Here is a 13,006-nt window from a genome sequence, read left to right as displayed (position 1 = left end):
TGTGTTGCAGCACAAAGAAGTTAAATGAATTTCCTAATATTACTTTACAGTGTAAGTGGATGGGGCCAGGATTCAAAACCAGTTTGCCTGTATTCTTTCTTAACCACTATGCCATCTCCACATGTGTCCTCAAGTCAAATGGTGAGGACTTTATCAAATATGTTATTTTTTTACCTTAAATATAAAGTTTAAGAGACTAATGAGGCAATAGCCAAATAGACAACTTGGTCAAAGTTTGCACATTGACAAATGCAAATTCTAGTTCAGTGTGGAACAGTGGATGTGTGACAATTGGCAAATGAATTTTATTTGTTCAATCTTGAAAAGACCAAGAATACAAGCAGAACATGTAAAGGGGAGAGCCATCATAAAAGTGCTTAAATGTATCAGAATGGAGAGAAGAATTTTGCGATTTTGCACCTGAAAAAGGAATACAAACACAGAACTACTTCCAAATATCTGAAATAAATCTCCTATAATTTTCTTATGAATTAATCATAAATGAAATATTATCTTTCAACCTTTTGTACATTTTGAATAACTGTTACCATAATTCATTTTCATCAAATATCCTTTGGCATGAGAAAAGTGGATTTTCAGATATTTTATTAGTGTCAATTTTATCAAAGAAATTTTCTAATAATATATATTTTGCCAGCTGGTACCAACAAGGAGGAATGAAGTGGTGGTGGGGTGGGGTAGGCTAGGTTCAGGGACAGGGAGTGGAAAGAGGGGCGCTAGAAAAGATAATAAAAATAGTACATACTAGGTAACAGGTTTCAACAAAAATGATAATTGAGGAGACACGCCAGAGTGGTGTGAGGGTCAAAACAGGGCAGTTGACATTACCTGATAATTTATTTTTTAAGCTCTGTGTTAAAACCGTTGTGTCAAAATGGCCTCTTGGTAATCCCCTGCATAACAACTCCGTGGGGTGAGATGTGTGAAATGCCTGGGATGGTGCCGGGCCCTCTGGAGGGGCCATACTCTACATGACCTTGCAAACGGCTTCTTTTTCACAGCTTTCCAGAAGAGCAAACCTAAGTCAGAGTAGAGAGGCTTGTTCCAACCAGCTCTAGGCTTTCGCCTTCACGCAGCAGGAAACCCTGGGCTGCTCTCCAGCTTCTCCAAGACTTCACCCAGCTTTCAAACTCAAACTGCTGGACTGGAGAGAGAGAGAACATTTTCTCCAATTTCAAAATCTCTGTACAAAACTCATGTAATTGTTCAGTAGTCACCAAGGTGCGGGCTCCCATCATTCCTTTTGGAATTCATTCCCCATTTATATTCTAACTCTAAATGAAGCTTTCTTTAACAATGGCTGCTGCATAGATAGTATGTTGACTTTAATAACTTAAAAATAGCTGCCACGGTGCATTTTTAGATATAGTTAATGGTACTTTCTGAGAATCTGTGGTTTTTGAAAGATAGTGATCTTCCCCCCAACCCCAGTCCACAGATATGTGAAGCTAAAAAATAAAAAGGGGGAGGGACTTGGAGACAGATATCCTGAGCGTATGCTATGTTTTTCTGACACCTCTGAGTTTTATAAACTTAGAGAACCATTCTTGGATCCTTAGTTTTTGTATCTATAAAATGGATGTCACACTATGCCTCATCTTTAAATGAAACTTGAGACAGCTGAATAATAGCAGATTACATTTTAAAAAATTTTATGGTGAAGAATTTTATTTTAAGAGGGCTTGGTATCTTCTTTGTTGTTTGTTTTTTATTTGTCATTTCCTGACATAGGGTATTGGTATCTAAAAGGATGGCTCATGAGGAAAAAATATAGACCAATGACTGGCACTGACTGCTAATATTTATTGCATATGTACAAATGTTTTACATGTATCACTTCATTTTAGCCTCATAACAATCTTACAAGATATGTATTTTTATTATCTACCTGTATAGATAAAGAAAACAAGCATAGAGAGAGTTGAGCCAGCCGCTTGCCTAAGGTCAGCCAGGAGAAATGGTAGAAGCTGGATCTGAGCCCTGGCCACACCCCTCCAGGGCCTGACCTCATGACCTCATAACATCATCCTTTGAAGGCCTGAGGTGGGACCCTTCCCACCTCCACTCCATGGGCCAGCTACTAGAGCAGTAATTCTGCTCAGACATAAGGTCTCTTTTAAAATATTATTTACTTTTTATTCATTCTATAGGCCTCACTTTAGACTGTATTTATCTCAATAGAGAGGAATACAAATGTGGATAAAAATCATGTCTACATATTGAAAACTTCATTAGAAATAAACATTTTAATGTTCTGCCATGAGTTTCCTAACTTAGTCCTTTTGAGGCTGACAGTAAAAATTTGCCTTCAGAGGTAACAGTGGGTAGGCCACCGAATGCTCTCCCAATCAGAGAACTTATAGTTTATAACCAGCAATCTGGGGACATGAGCATTTTAAAATTCCAGTTTTTTTGAAGGCATATCATGTTTTAAAAAAAATTTTTCAGAAAAAGCAATGCATTAGAATCCATACATATATTTGTAGAATGTATGGAGTGGCTATTCTTAATTGTGGCTGATCACAATAGCTGGCATATCATAGGGGATCAGTAAATACATTTCAAATGAACAGATGGACAAATGAACTTGGTAAAGCCAATGTCACTTCCAGTTCTTGCAAAAATAATAGTATCTAATATTTATTGATAGCTGATTATATGCCAAGTATAGTCTAAATGTATAAAATGCCCTCACTCATTTAACTCTCAAACAATGCTAGGAGGTAAGGACTATTTTTAATCTTTATTTTTCACATGAGAATCTTGAGGACCAGAAATAGTAACTTGCTCAAAGTAAGTTACGCACCCAAAATTCAGACTTGGGTCCTATGGCCTGAGTCTATGCTGGAAGCAAAAGGGACAAGCTTTGTCTCGAAGAAACAAAGCTTATCTAGGCCCGAATAAGCTACGCTCAAGCATACTCAGAGGAGAAGCGATTTGCAGATTTTCTGAAGGGGCCTCCCGGGGTTAAGTGATTAGGCTGACCAAGGAGGTTATGCAAGGGTATTATATACCAGCAAAAGCCAGGTGGGCAATGAGTGAAAGTAAGCTGTGGGCCCACGCACTATAAGGAAAGGACTAAAAGAATCATCAGTTCCTGAGGCCAATGGAGATGGCACTCCATTGTAAGGATTCTGTTGGGGATCCAGTTAGAAATATTCTTTGATAAGTGAATGAGACTGAACATATGGGGATTATGGACCTCAATTTTCAACATCTAACTTCAGTGTGGTGTCCAATATCTTATCCCCTGGCAGAATGGGCAAAGGGTCAGAGAAGCCTAACCTCAAATACCTCCTTAAGCTACAAGGACCTTGACATGGGGGAATAAAGTTCATCACTGTCTAGAAATAGATTCTTTTTTTTTTTTTTTTTTTTGTAAGACAAGGTTTCACTCTCATCACCCAGACTGGAGTGCGGTAGCTCTATCTTGGCTCACTGCAACCTCCATCTCCCAGGCTCAAGCGACTTTCCTGCTTTATCCTCCCAAGTAGCTGGGACTACAGGTATGTGCCACCACACCTGGCTAATTTTTGTACTTTCTTTTTTTTTAAAAAAAAGATGGGGTTTTGCCACGTTGCCCAGGCTAGTCTTAAACTCCAGACTCAAGCAATCCACCCACCTCTGCCTCCTAAATTGCTGGGATTACAAGGCATCAGCCACTGTGCCCGCCAGAGTAGGGTCTCATCTTACGCTCTGGCCTACAAGACGAAATAGTAATTCCCAGCAAGAGATCATCTGGATAGATTAAAAAGGGATTCATAAAATCGTGCACCCTTTACAACCTCTCTTTGACCATCATAATGAGTAAAAGAGCTTGTGGGGGCAACTCAAAAGAGGGTTCTCCTAGGGCTCTTCAATAGAAGGGGATGGGGTAATCAAGACTTGGGAATCTATCCATATCAGGTTGATAAAAAAAAAATCAGGAGGCTGGGTGTGGTGGCTCACACCTGTAATCCCAGCACTTTGGGAGGCTGAGGTGGGAGAATCACTTGAGATCAGGAGCTCAAGACCGGCCTGGTCAACATGGTTAAACCCCATCTCTACTAAAAATACAAAAATTAGCTGAGTGTGGTGGCACATGCCTGTAGTCCCAGATACTCAGGAAGCTAACATAGGAGAACTGCTTGAATGTGGGAGGTGGAGATTGAAGTGAGCTGAGATTGTGCCACTGTACTCCAGCCTGCACGACAAAGCAAGAATCTGTCTCATAAAAATAAAAAAAAAAATCAGGAAGGAGTATACAGAAGTTCTGAGAGCTTGACATGGTCCCGTAACTCTGTTTCTTTTCTTGAGACTCACCCAGGGGTTCGATACCACCTTGTTCTTCACCAGAGTCAGGCCACAACAATGCAAGACAATCCTTTCACAGGTGTGACCTGTGCACCACCCACTGCTGCTTCAGTATTGTTGTCATATCCTGATAAATTTTTACATAGATGTTGTATTATTACATATTATATGTGTATGTGTGTGATATAAGAGTGGATATAAGAGACCAGCAGCTTTCAAAAATGCATTTAAAAGAGGTCTTTTTTTTAAACTGACAGAATTATGTCTGGAATCTCAGCACATAAAATAAACAGGAGCTCTCTGGTTGAAGTTGGCGTGGGATGGGGCTGGAGCCATTCTGCCAGGAGTGGTGGAGGGAAGGCTGGGGATCTTCCTACAAACCTAGCCAGCCACAGAGAAGAACACCTTTAGGGCACTGCACTCAGGGTTTTGAGCGTGCACTATAGAGAGTGCACCACAAAGGTTTTCAAAGAGCTTTGAGTATCTACTATTTCCCACAGCGCAACAAAAATTTTTATCCCTTGAGAAGAATTATTCTGTAAGTGACAGGGAAACTATAGAGTCACATTGAGGAGGACGCTTTGCTATACCTCATTTTCCCGCAGGCTCCTTAGCCCCTTGTAAAATCATGGGTGCTGAATGTGTGTGTGTATGCGTGTGCGGGTGGCAGGTGCAACGCGGCAGCATTGCCTATCACCTCCCACCAAGAGCAGCCATGCCCCAGTTCCTTGCTGAGTCAAAAATATTCTCTTCCATACTTCTTTCAAAACGATTGGTGGCTACTTGCCTTAGATCTACTTAACTAAAGAGCTATTCAAGGACTTCTTGAAAAATCAGACAGTGATTTTATAATAAAAGGCCGACAGTGTCTCTGGGACTGAGAGACGGACCTGAGTACTAAGATTAGAAATGGAGGAGGCTGATGAAGTATATGTATTCGTTGATGCTACAGCAGCAGCACAGCGGATCATTCCCCAACTATCAGGAACCATGAAAGGTCTGAGAGAAGGAGGCTGGGAATTTTTTTGTCGTTGGTCGGGTCACAATGCTCCTGTAAATCTTTAACAAAACATAATTAGTTGTTTATATACTTCCTCTTTAATTCCAGAGTTCGATTTACAAAATATTTGATTGCTGTTTTTGTATATTATCTCAGTGCTCTAAAATTACCCTAGCAAACGTGCAGGAATGGGTATAGGCCCCTTAAATAAAAATGGAATTAGTTATGTTGGGTTTTTTTTTTTTTTTTTGCTGTTTCACTGTTACAATTCCCCACTGTCAAAGGCTCATTCCACAATTCTGTGGGATTAGGGACAATGGGATGTCATCTCTCAGCTGGCTACTTCCTGCCGAACAGGGTCAACGTGGGGCAACTGTGGAATGAAACTTTTTGACCTGGCAGTGAGCTGATGTTCAGGCCCTTGTTCCTTCCAGGTCTTTAGGAGGACCTATTTCTTAGTTGAAAAGGATGCAGGTCCATATCCATGGGAAAAATGATTCTGCTGGAAGCAAACTTATAAACAAAAGTTAGTATAATATCTAGCGTCTTAACATATTTGGCAATTGTTAAATCTCTTAGAGCATCGGTTGGTTCTCACACCAGGGCAGAAACCTGGAATGGCCTACCATATCAGCAAGAAAATCAATACATTTGCTCCCTACTGTCAATTGTATCCAGGGCTCCTGTGGGTATATGATAGATCAGCTCAACATACATATTTAATGGGTTACAGAAGTAGCTATAAATATTTATGAAGGTGGTCTTGACACATGTGTACTGAACAAACATGCATGTAACACACGTTTATCTTGGGGTGGAGACTTAACCTTTGCCGGGCATGGCCTTAGGTCCTGTTTATAATTTGGTATCTTATAGCCACAGGCTGTGCTGCCAGTCTCATGATCTCTATTTTAACATTAATGCTGTTGTTGTGTCTAAACTATAAAGGGAGGGGGGATAACAAGGCATTCCCAACCTCGTTTCTCGTGGCTCACTTTCAAGCAGTGGGCAGCTGAATATGGGCTCAGTTACACCAACATGTTCAGGTAGGAGGACTTCTTTTTTTAATACTTGAATTCTACATACTCTCACATAATGGTCATTATATTTTTAGTATCCAGTGATTGCTTTTTGCCATAATGTATTTTCTCAGATAAAAATTTAGTCACATCTTAAAATAAACTTGCATTTTACTAATCAAAACTGCATCTATAGGACTTGAAAAATAGTAATAAAGAGATGTGAAAAACACATTCAATTTATAGCAATACTTAGCACACAAATAGATTCATGGATTACCCTCCTCCCCCAAAAAATCTGATGGTTGAACCCATCTAAATAAATCATATTACCTTTTTTAAAAAAGCGACTTTTGGTTACTTTATATAAATTTTTTTCCATGAATGTAGTTCTAGTAATAATGAATGAATGCACTGTTTATTGACTATTTGCAAATTGTTTTTGTTATCTCAGATTGAAATTTTGGAGGTATCAATTCCTTGAGATGGGAGGAGAACAGAAGGAAAACAAACAACTACCTTTTCCTTTCCTGTTGTTGCTGATGTGCACTTTCCCTGTCTTCCACGTCATGACTCAGGAAATCAGGGGGTGCATCTCAGAGGGCACCCTGCCTGTGTTCTCTGTCATTGCCTGTGAGCCACCGACTGATACCATCATTTTAATCACTCAAGAAGCCTTCCTTTCAGGAATGTATATTGCTTCTTGGCCCCTGCCTTCTCCCTGGAAATCCTGGGCAAAGAGCCAGGGAAAAAATGTGAGTGCTCAGGCCAAAATCAGTGGGCTGGAATTGTTTCTTCACTTTGGGTGACTCCACTGTTACTCAAGGAATGAACTGATTGGCACCAAGCAAGAAGAACAGCACATCTCTTTGGACTCATTCCCTTATTTGTAAGCCATAACCTTAGGGACAATAAGCTGGAGACCCTGCCAGCATCCTTGAGCCAGGATCTCATCTGATGTCACAGTAGCCATGTTTCCCTGGCATCCGAGAGCCCAAGGATGCAAATAAGGCCTGGGCCAAACTAAGCTCTGGCAATTAATGTTATTCCAAAGAGGCGGCAGCGAGGGTAGGAAGTTCTGGTCCCCTCATCTTACTTCAAGTTTCACAGCCAAGAGTGATGATAGCTTTAGTCAATAAGTACAGTCAAGGAGCCTATGAGACAGAACTTGTCACAAAGACAGCTGATGTTTCGCATGGACCTTAACAGAGTAACTGGTGTCTCTTCAGGAATGGGGCACAATCCAGAGGTTACTAACCACGGGTGAGTAACAGGTGATCCACAACAATCTCATCTGACTCATAGTAGAGATTGCTGGCATCTACCCAGCATTCATTCCCCCTCTTCCTAAGAGAAACTCAACTCAATTACAACAAATATGTTGTAATCAGCAACATATTCCCAACAGGAAAATCACATTTCAAGCCTTCCTTTAGATAGGTGACTACATTTTGGCCAGTGAGATAGGAGTGAAAGTTGTCAGATGGGCTCCTCCTGACAACTCCTTTAGAAGGGGCTGACCCAGCTGTCAGCCATTTGCCCTGGTGCGTCCTCCTCTCTACTGACTACAATATAGGTTTGATGGCTAGAGTAGCAGCTGCTATCTTGGGACAAGAGGAGACCTTGGGGTAAACAGAACCTAGGATAGTAAAGCAGAACGACAGAAGAGCCTGGGCTGATGATGATGTGGCAGAACTGCCATACAAGCTCTGGACTGCTAATCTCTGGACTTAACTTTCAGGAAACAAAATTAAACTCTATCTGGCTCAAGCCACTGTTACTTTATGGACCAAGAGCATTGGCAGCACTTGGGAGCTTGTTAGAAAGGCAGCTTCTCAGGCCCCTTCCCAGGCCAAATGAGTGACGATCGGCTTTGTAGCAAGATCCACAGGTGATTTGCATGCACAGTAAAGTTTGGGAAGCACTGCTCCAGATGTAGTTAGTTTTTCTGTTTATGAAATTATTAACTGATATATCCTGGGAAATAATGAATTCTATTTGCCGGTACTAAAACATGGTAAGAATGATATAACCATAGGATAAAACAACTAAAATGGCCTGAGTTATTTGGATACAAAGAAAGAAAGCATTCATGTCAATTAGTTAATTGATGTTCCAGCCACTATACCTGGCACCAGAGAAGTAAAGATAACCCTGCTCTAGACTCCATGGTCTAACAAGGGAGACATATAGATACTGTGTATTGTGTTGCATTACATTATAAGAACCGTTTGGATGCAATAAGAGCTATGCCCAGGTGTTCTGGGAAAACAGATGAGGGGTCTAAGCCTTCCCTCCTGGGCTAGGGAGTAAGTTAGAGAAAACTTCTTGGAAGAGATGTCACCTGAGTAGTTAAGAATTATCTTGCTTCTTCCCCCAGTTTCAGGGATCAGAGGCCATCCTTTGTGGGCTTAAGTCAGCCTGCTGGCCTCCCCAGCTGCTCCTTAAATTCTAAGAGTTGACATAAAAGACACAGGTTACAACACGAATGTCTTCATCCTACACGATCTTTACTTTCTCTGTTCACAATGTGGGCTCCTTGGCTCCATTTTACATATACAGGAAATTTGGACACTGAATAGAGAGTGAATTTCAAAGGATTCAGAGAAGGCAAACCCATATGAGTGTTTAGAGTTCATTGATCACTAGTATCTTCTTAATTTTGTGAACACCGGGTTCTGAATTCCTTCATTGACTAGCTATTTCTCTTCATGTCTTCTACAAACATTCTGAAGTTGGAAATCCTTTTTATTGGTGTTTAGAATAAGTCAATGTTTTTCCTCTCTTTATATTTCTACTTGATATTCCTCAGTTTTCTGTATTATTAAAAATGAAATCACATTTTTGGATACTTGTGGTTTGGCCGGCTGGTTGGGAAACTGTTTTCTGGCATTCATTATTGCTTTTTTCTTTCCATTTAAAGAACATTTACTGGATTTGGTACTTGGCGAAAGAAACTGACAAATTAAGAAATGAGAGAGAGAATAAATGCACTGTGCATGCTGAAACCCCAAGAAGACTTTTTTTCTCCTACTTTTTATGGACCTGAGGTGTTGGAAATGGAAACATTGTTTCAAACAAAATCCAGATTTTTATCTCTCTCCCCAAGAGATATGGCTTTAATCTTTTTTTCTTTTCTTCTGCTGCTTTTCTGAAACACTCTGCTAGGGGCTGATTTCCTCTTCTTTGAAACAGACCAAAATATCCCTGTGGGTGAAAAACATGCCGGAAGTGAAACAGAAAGACTCAGCTTGCCCCGTGTTCGTGGTCTGTCAACTTCTCTAGCCAGTGCCTGGGTCCACAGCTCACTGCTGCCGGTTGCCCTGCGTTAGCCGCATTGCGGGGGAGACAGGAGAGGCTTGAAGGCTTTTTATATTCTACTCTCTTCTGAAGAATTCACAAGTTAGCAAGCACTCAACCACTACTAACCAGAAGGTATTGCCAACCATAACAAACTACACCCATCAACAAGGCCTCCCTCATATTGCAATCCCAGCAGAAAATGATGCAGGAAAAGCACTCCCCAAATCTTGGTTGCCTGCCACCCAAGTTCTTATGCCAAGATATGTGTTTAGCCAGTTCTAAGATGCTGCCACCTTTTCATGTGTCCAACACTAGGCTTTCTACCATAGTTCCCTCCACCCAGAATGTGTTACTTGGCTCCTACAAATGCAAGAGGAAGTGCCCTTCCCTGAACAGAAATCAAAACACAGGGTGAAACCACGACTTGTTTTCAACAGGCCTCCTGTTGTGAGCCCTCCCAACTGTGCTGCCTTTCTCCAAGAGAGCTGGGACTGGCGGCTCGAAGCGGTATAAATGGCCTGTGCCTCTTCCTGAGGCTGCCTGTAACAAGTGTCTCAAGAGCAATTCGTCATCGGCTGGAGATTACCAACTTGGCTCACTGAACCAGATCGTGCTTTGTCACATGTGAAATTCTGATGTTCTAATACATGGCTTGTTTGCAAACTACGCCTTAAATAAATGTATTCAGGATATTTAACAATATAGTGTTCTGAATTAGACCATCATTTACATCTGTATTTATTCAATAATCATTTACTAAGTGCCAAATACATGCCGAGTACTATGCTGAGTACAACAGTTAAAACGCAGGAAAAAGACAGTATTGCCCTTACTGGGCTATAAATTCAAATCTCTGTCTCATCTCATCAAGCAATCTTTCCACCTTGGCCTCCCAAAGTGCTGGAATTATAGGCATGAACCACCACACCTGACCCAGGAGAGTTTTCTTTAACGAGTGATACTTGATCTCAGTTTTGAAAAGTATAGAGGTGTTCACCTAGAGGTGAGGAAAGAACAGAGCATTCTGGAAAGAGGACTGTGGAGCAAAGGCAAAGAGATATTACATAGCCTGGCATGGTTTGGGAACTATAAGCAGTTGAAGTTGGTAGTGAATGGGGCATGAGAGGAAGGGGAGGTAGGCAGAGGCATGATCGTAGAGAACCCTGTATTCCAATGTAAGAATCAAAGTCATCATCCTGAAGGCTGTGGGGGCAATATTGAAGAGGTTCCCAGAAAATGAGTGATATTTACTTGTCTTCATGACAGCAGCAAATTGAACAGCAGGGGTTGAAAACAGGGGTAGGCTAAGTAGCAGATCATTGCAATAGACCAGAAGAATGAAGGCTTGAAACTTCAACGGGCAACAGGGATGAAGAAGTGAGAACAGATTTGAGAGAAGTGAAAGGAGTAGGATCTGCAGAACTTGGAGACTGACCGGATTCTCGAAGATTAAGGAGATGGAGATGTCAAGGGTGAATGGTTCCCAGTTTGTTATTTAGGAACCCGAAGGAATGCTGGTGTGTGCGGAATTGGTGGGTTCTTGGTCTCACTGACTTCAAAAATGAAACCATGGACCCTCGCGAAGAGTATTACAGTTTAAAAAAAAAAAAAAAAAAGACGGAGTCTCGCTCTTTCGACCAGGCCGGACTGCAGTGGCCCTATCTCGGCTCACTGCAAGCTCCGCCTCACGGGTTCATGCCATTCTCCTGCCTCAGCCTCCCAAGTAGCTGGGATTACAGGCCCCCGCCACCGTGCCCAGCTAATTTTTTGTATTTTTAGTAGAGACAGGGTTTTACCGTGTTAGCCAGGATGGTCTCGATATCCTGACCTCGTGATCCACCCACCTTGGCCTCCCAAAGTGCTGGGATTACATGTTACAGTTCTTAAAGGTGTCATGTCCAAAGTTTGTTCCTTCTGATATTCGGATGTGTTCAGAGTTTCTTCCTTCTGGTGGATTCCTGGTCTCGCAAGCTCAGGAGTGAAGCTGCAGACCTTCCCAGTGAGTGTTACAGCCCTTAAGTCAGAGAGTCTGGAGTTGTTCATTCCTCCGGGTGGGTTCGTGGTCTCGCTGGCTTCAGGAGTGAAGCTGCAGACCTTCCCTGTGAGTGTTACAGCTCATAAAGGCAATGTGGACCCAAAGAGTGAGCACCAGCAAAATTTATTGCACAGCGAAAGAACAAAGCTTCCACAGTATGGAAGGTGACGGGTTGTCGCTGCTGGCTCGGGCAGCCTGCTTTTGGTCTCTTATCTGGCCCCACCCTCATTCTGCTGATTGGTCCACTTTACAGAGAGCTGATTGGTCTGTTTTACAGAGAGCCGATTGGTCCGTTTTGACAGGGTGCTGATTGGTGCATTTACAATCCCTGAGCCAGACACAAAAGTGAGTGCTGATTGGTGCATTTACAAACCTTGAGCTAGATAGAGAGAGCTGATTGGTGTATTCACAATCCCTTAGCTAGACATAAAGATTCTCCAAGTCCCTGCTAGACTCAGGAGCCCAGCTGGCTTCACCCAGTGGGTCCTGCACCGGACCACAGATGGAGCTGCCTGCCAGTCCAGCGCTGTGGGCCCGCACTCCTCGGCCCTTGGGTGGCCGATGGGACCGGCCGCTGTGGAGCAGGGGGCGGTGCTCGTCGGGGAGGCTTGGGCCATGCAGGAGCCCACGGCAGGGGGCGGGGGGAGGCTCAGGCATGGCAGGCTGCAGGTCCTGAGCCCTGCCCTGCGGGGAGGCAGCTAAGGCCCCGCGAGAAATCGAGCGCAGCACCCGTGGGCCGGCACTGCTGGGGGACCCGGCGCACCTTCCGCAGCTGCTCGGCGGGTGCTAAGCCCCTCAGTGCCGGGGGCCAGCGGGCTGGCCGCCCGCTCAGAGTGTGGGGGGCCTGCCAAGCCCACGCCCACCCAGAACTCTGGCCCGCAAGGCTGCACGCAACGCCAGTTCCTGCCCGTGCCTCTTCCTCCACACCTCCCTGCAGGCTGAGGGAGCTGGCTCCGGCCTCAGCAATCCCAGGGAAGGGCTCCCACGGTGCAGCGGGGGGCTGAAGGGCTCCTCAAGCATGGCCAGAATGGGCGCCCAGGCCGAGGAGGCATCGAGAGCAAGCGAGAGCTGCGAGGGCTGCCAGCACGCTGTCACCTCTCACTGGTGCCTCTCATTTGAAAGGGATGTAGGAAGAAGAGCTTAATGGGGTACTCTCAGAAAAAGAATGCCGGGTTCTTTCTTATTAATGACTTCCATCTGTTGATGGCACTGCTCTATCAGCCGTGAGGAGTGTGGCAGGCAAAGTGCAGGGGAGCTTATCAGTCCCAGCTTCACATCGTAGGTGGCTAAAGAGTTTTCACTCAGATCAAACCCAGAACTGGAGCAGCCTGCTTT

General features: G+C 43.4%; 1 protein-coding gene across 2 annotated transcripts in view; it reads left to right on the top strand.

Moving 5' to 3' along the window:
- SNX18 (sorting nexin 18) overlaps nucleotides 1–12,246 on the top strand; it is a 131,334-nt gene extending 119,088 nt beyond the window's left edge. Inside the window, exons 3-4 of one of the 2 annotated variants that reach the window (XR_008547992.2) lie at nucleotides 6,788–7,596; nucleotides 9,257–12,246. The gene's annotated coding sequence lies outside the window, so the exon portion shown is untranslated. The remainder of the gene's footprint in view (nucleotides 1–6,787; nucleotides 7,597–9,256) is intronic. The other variant, XR_008547993.2, reaches the window with a different exon arrangement.
- The last annotated feature ends 760 nt before the right edge of the window (nucleotides 12,247–13,006 follow it).

This window comes from Pan troglodytes, chromosome 4 (assembly GCF_028858775.2).
Source record: "Pan troglodytes isolate AG18354 chromosome 4, NHGRI_mPanTro3-v2.0_pri, whole genome shotgun sequence".
Lineage (NCBI taxonomy): Eukaryota > Metazoa > Chordata > Mammalia > Primates > Hominidae > Pan > Pan troglodytes.
The sequence above is the reverse complement of the archived record's forward strand: the minus strand, read 5'-3'. Positions and strand labels throughout refer to the sequence as shown.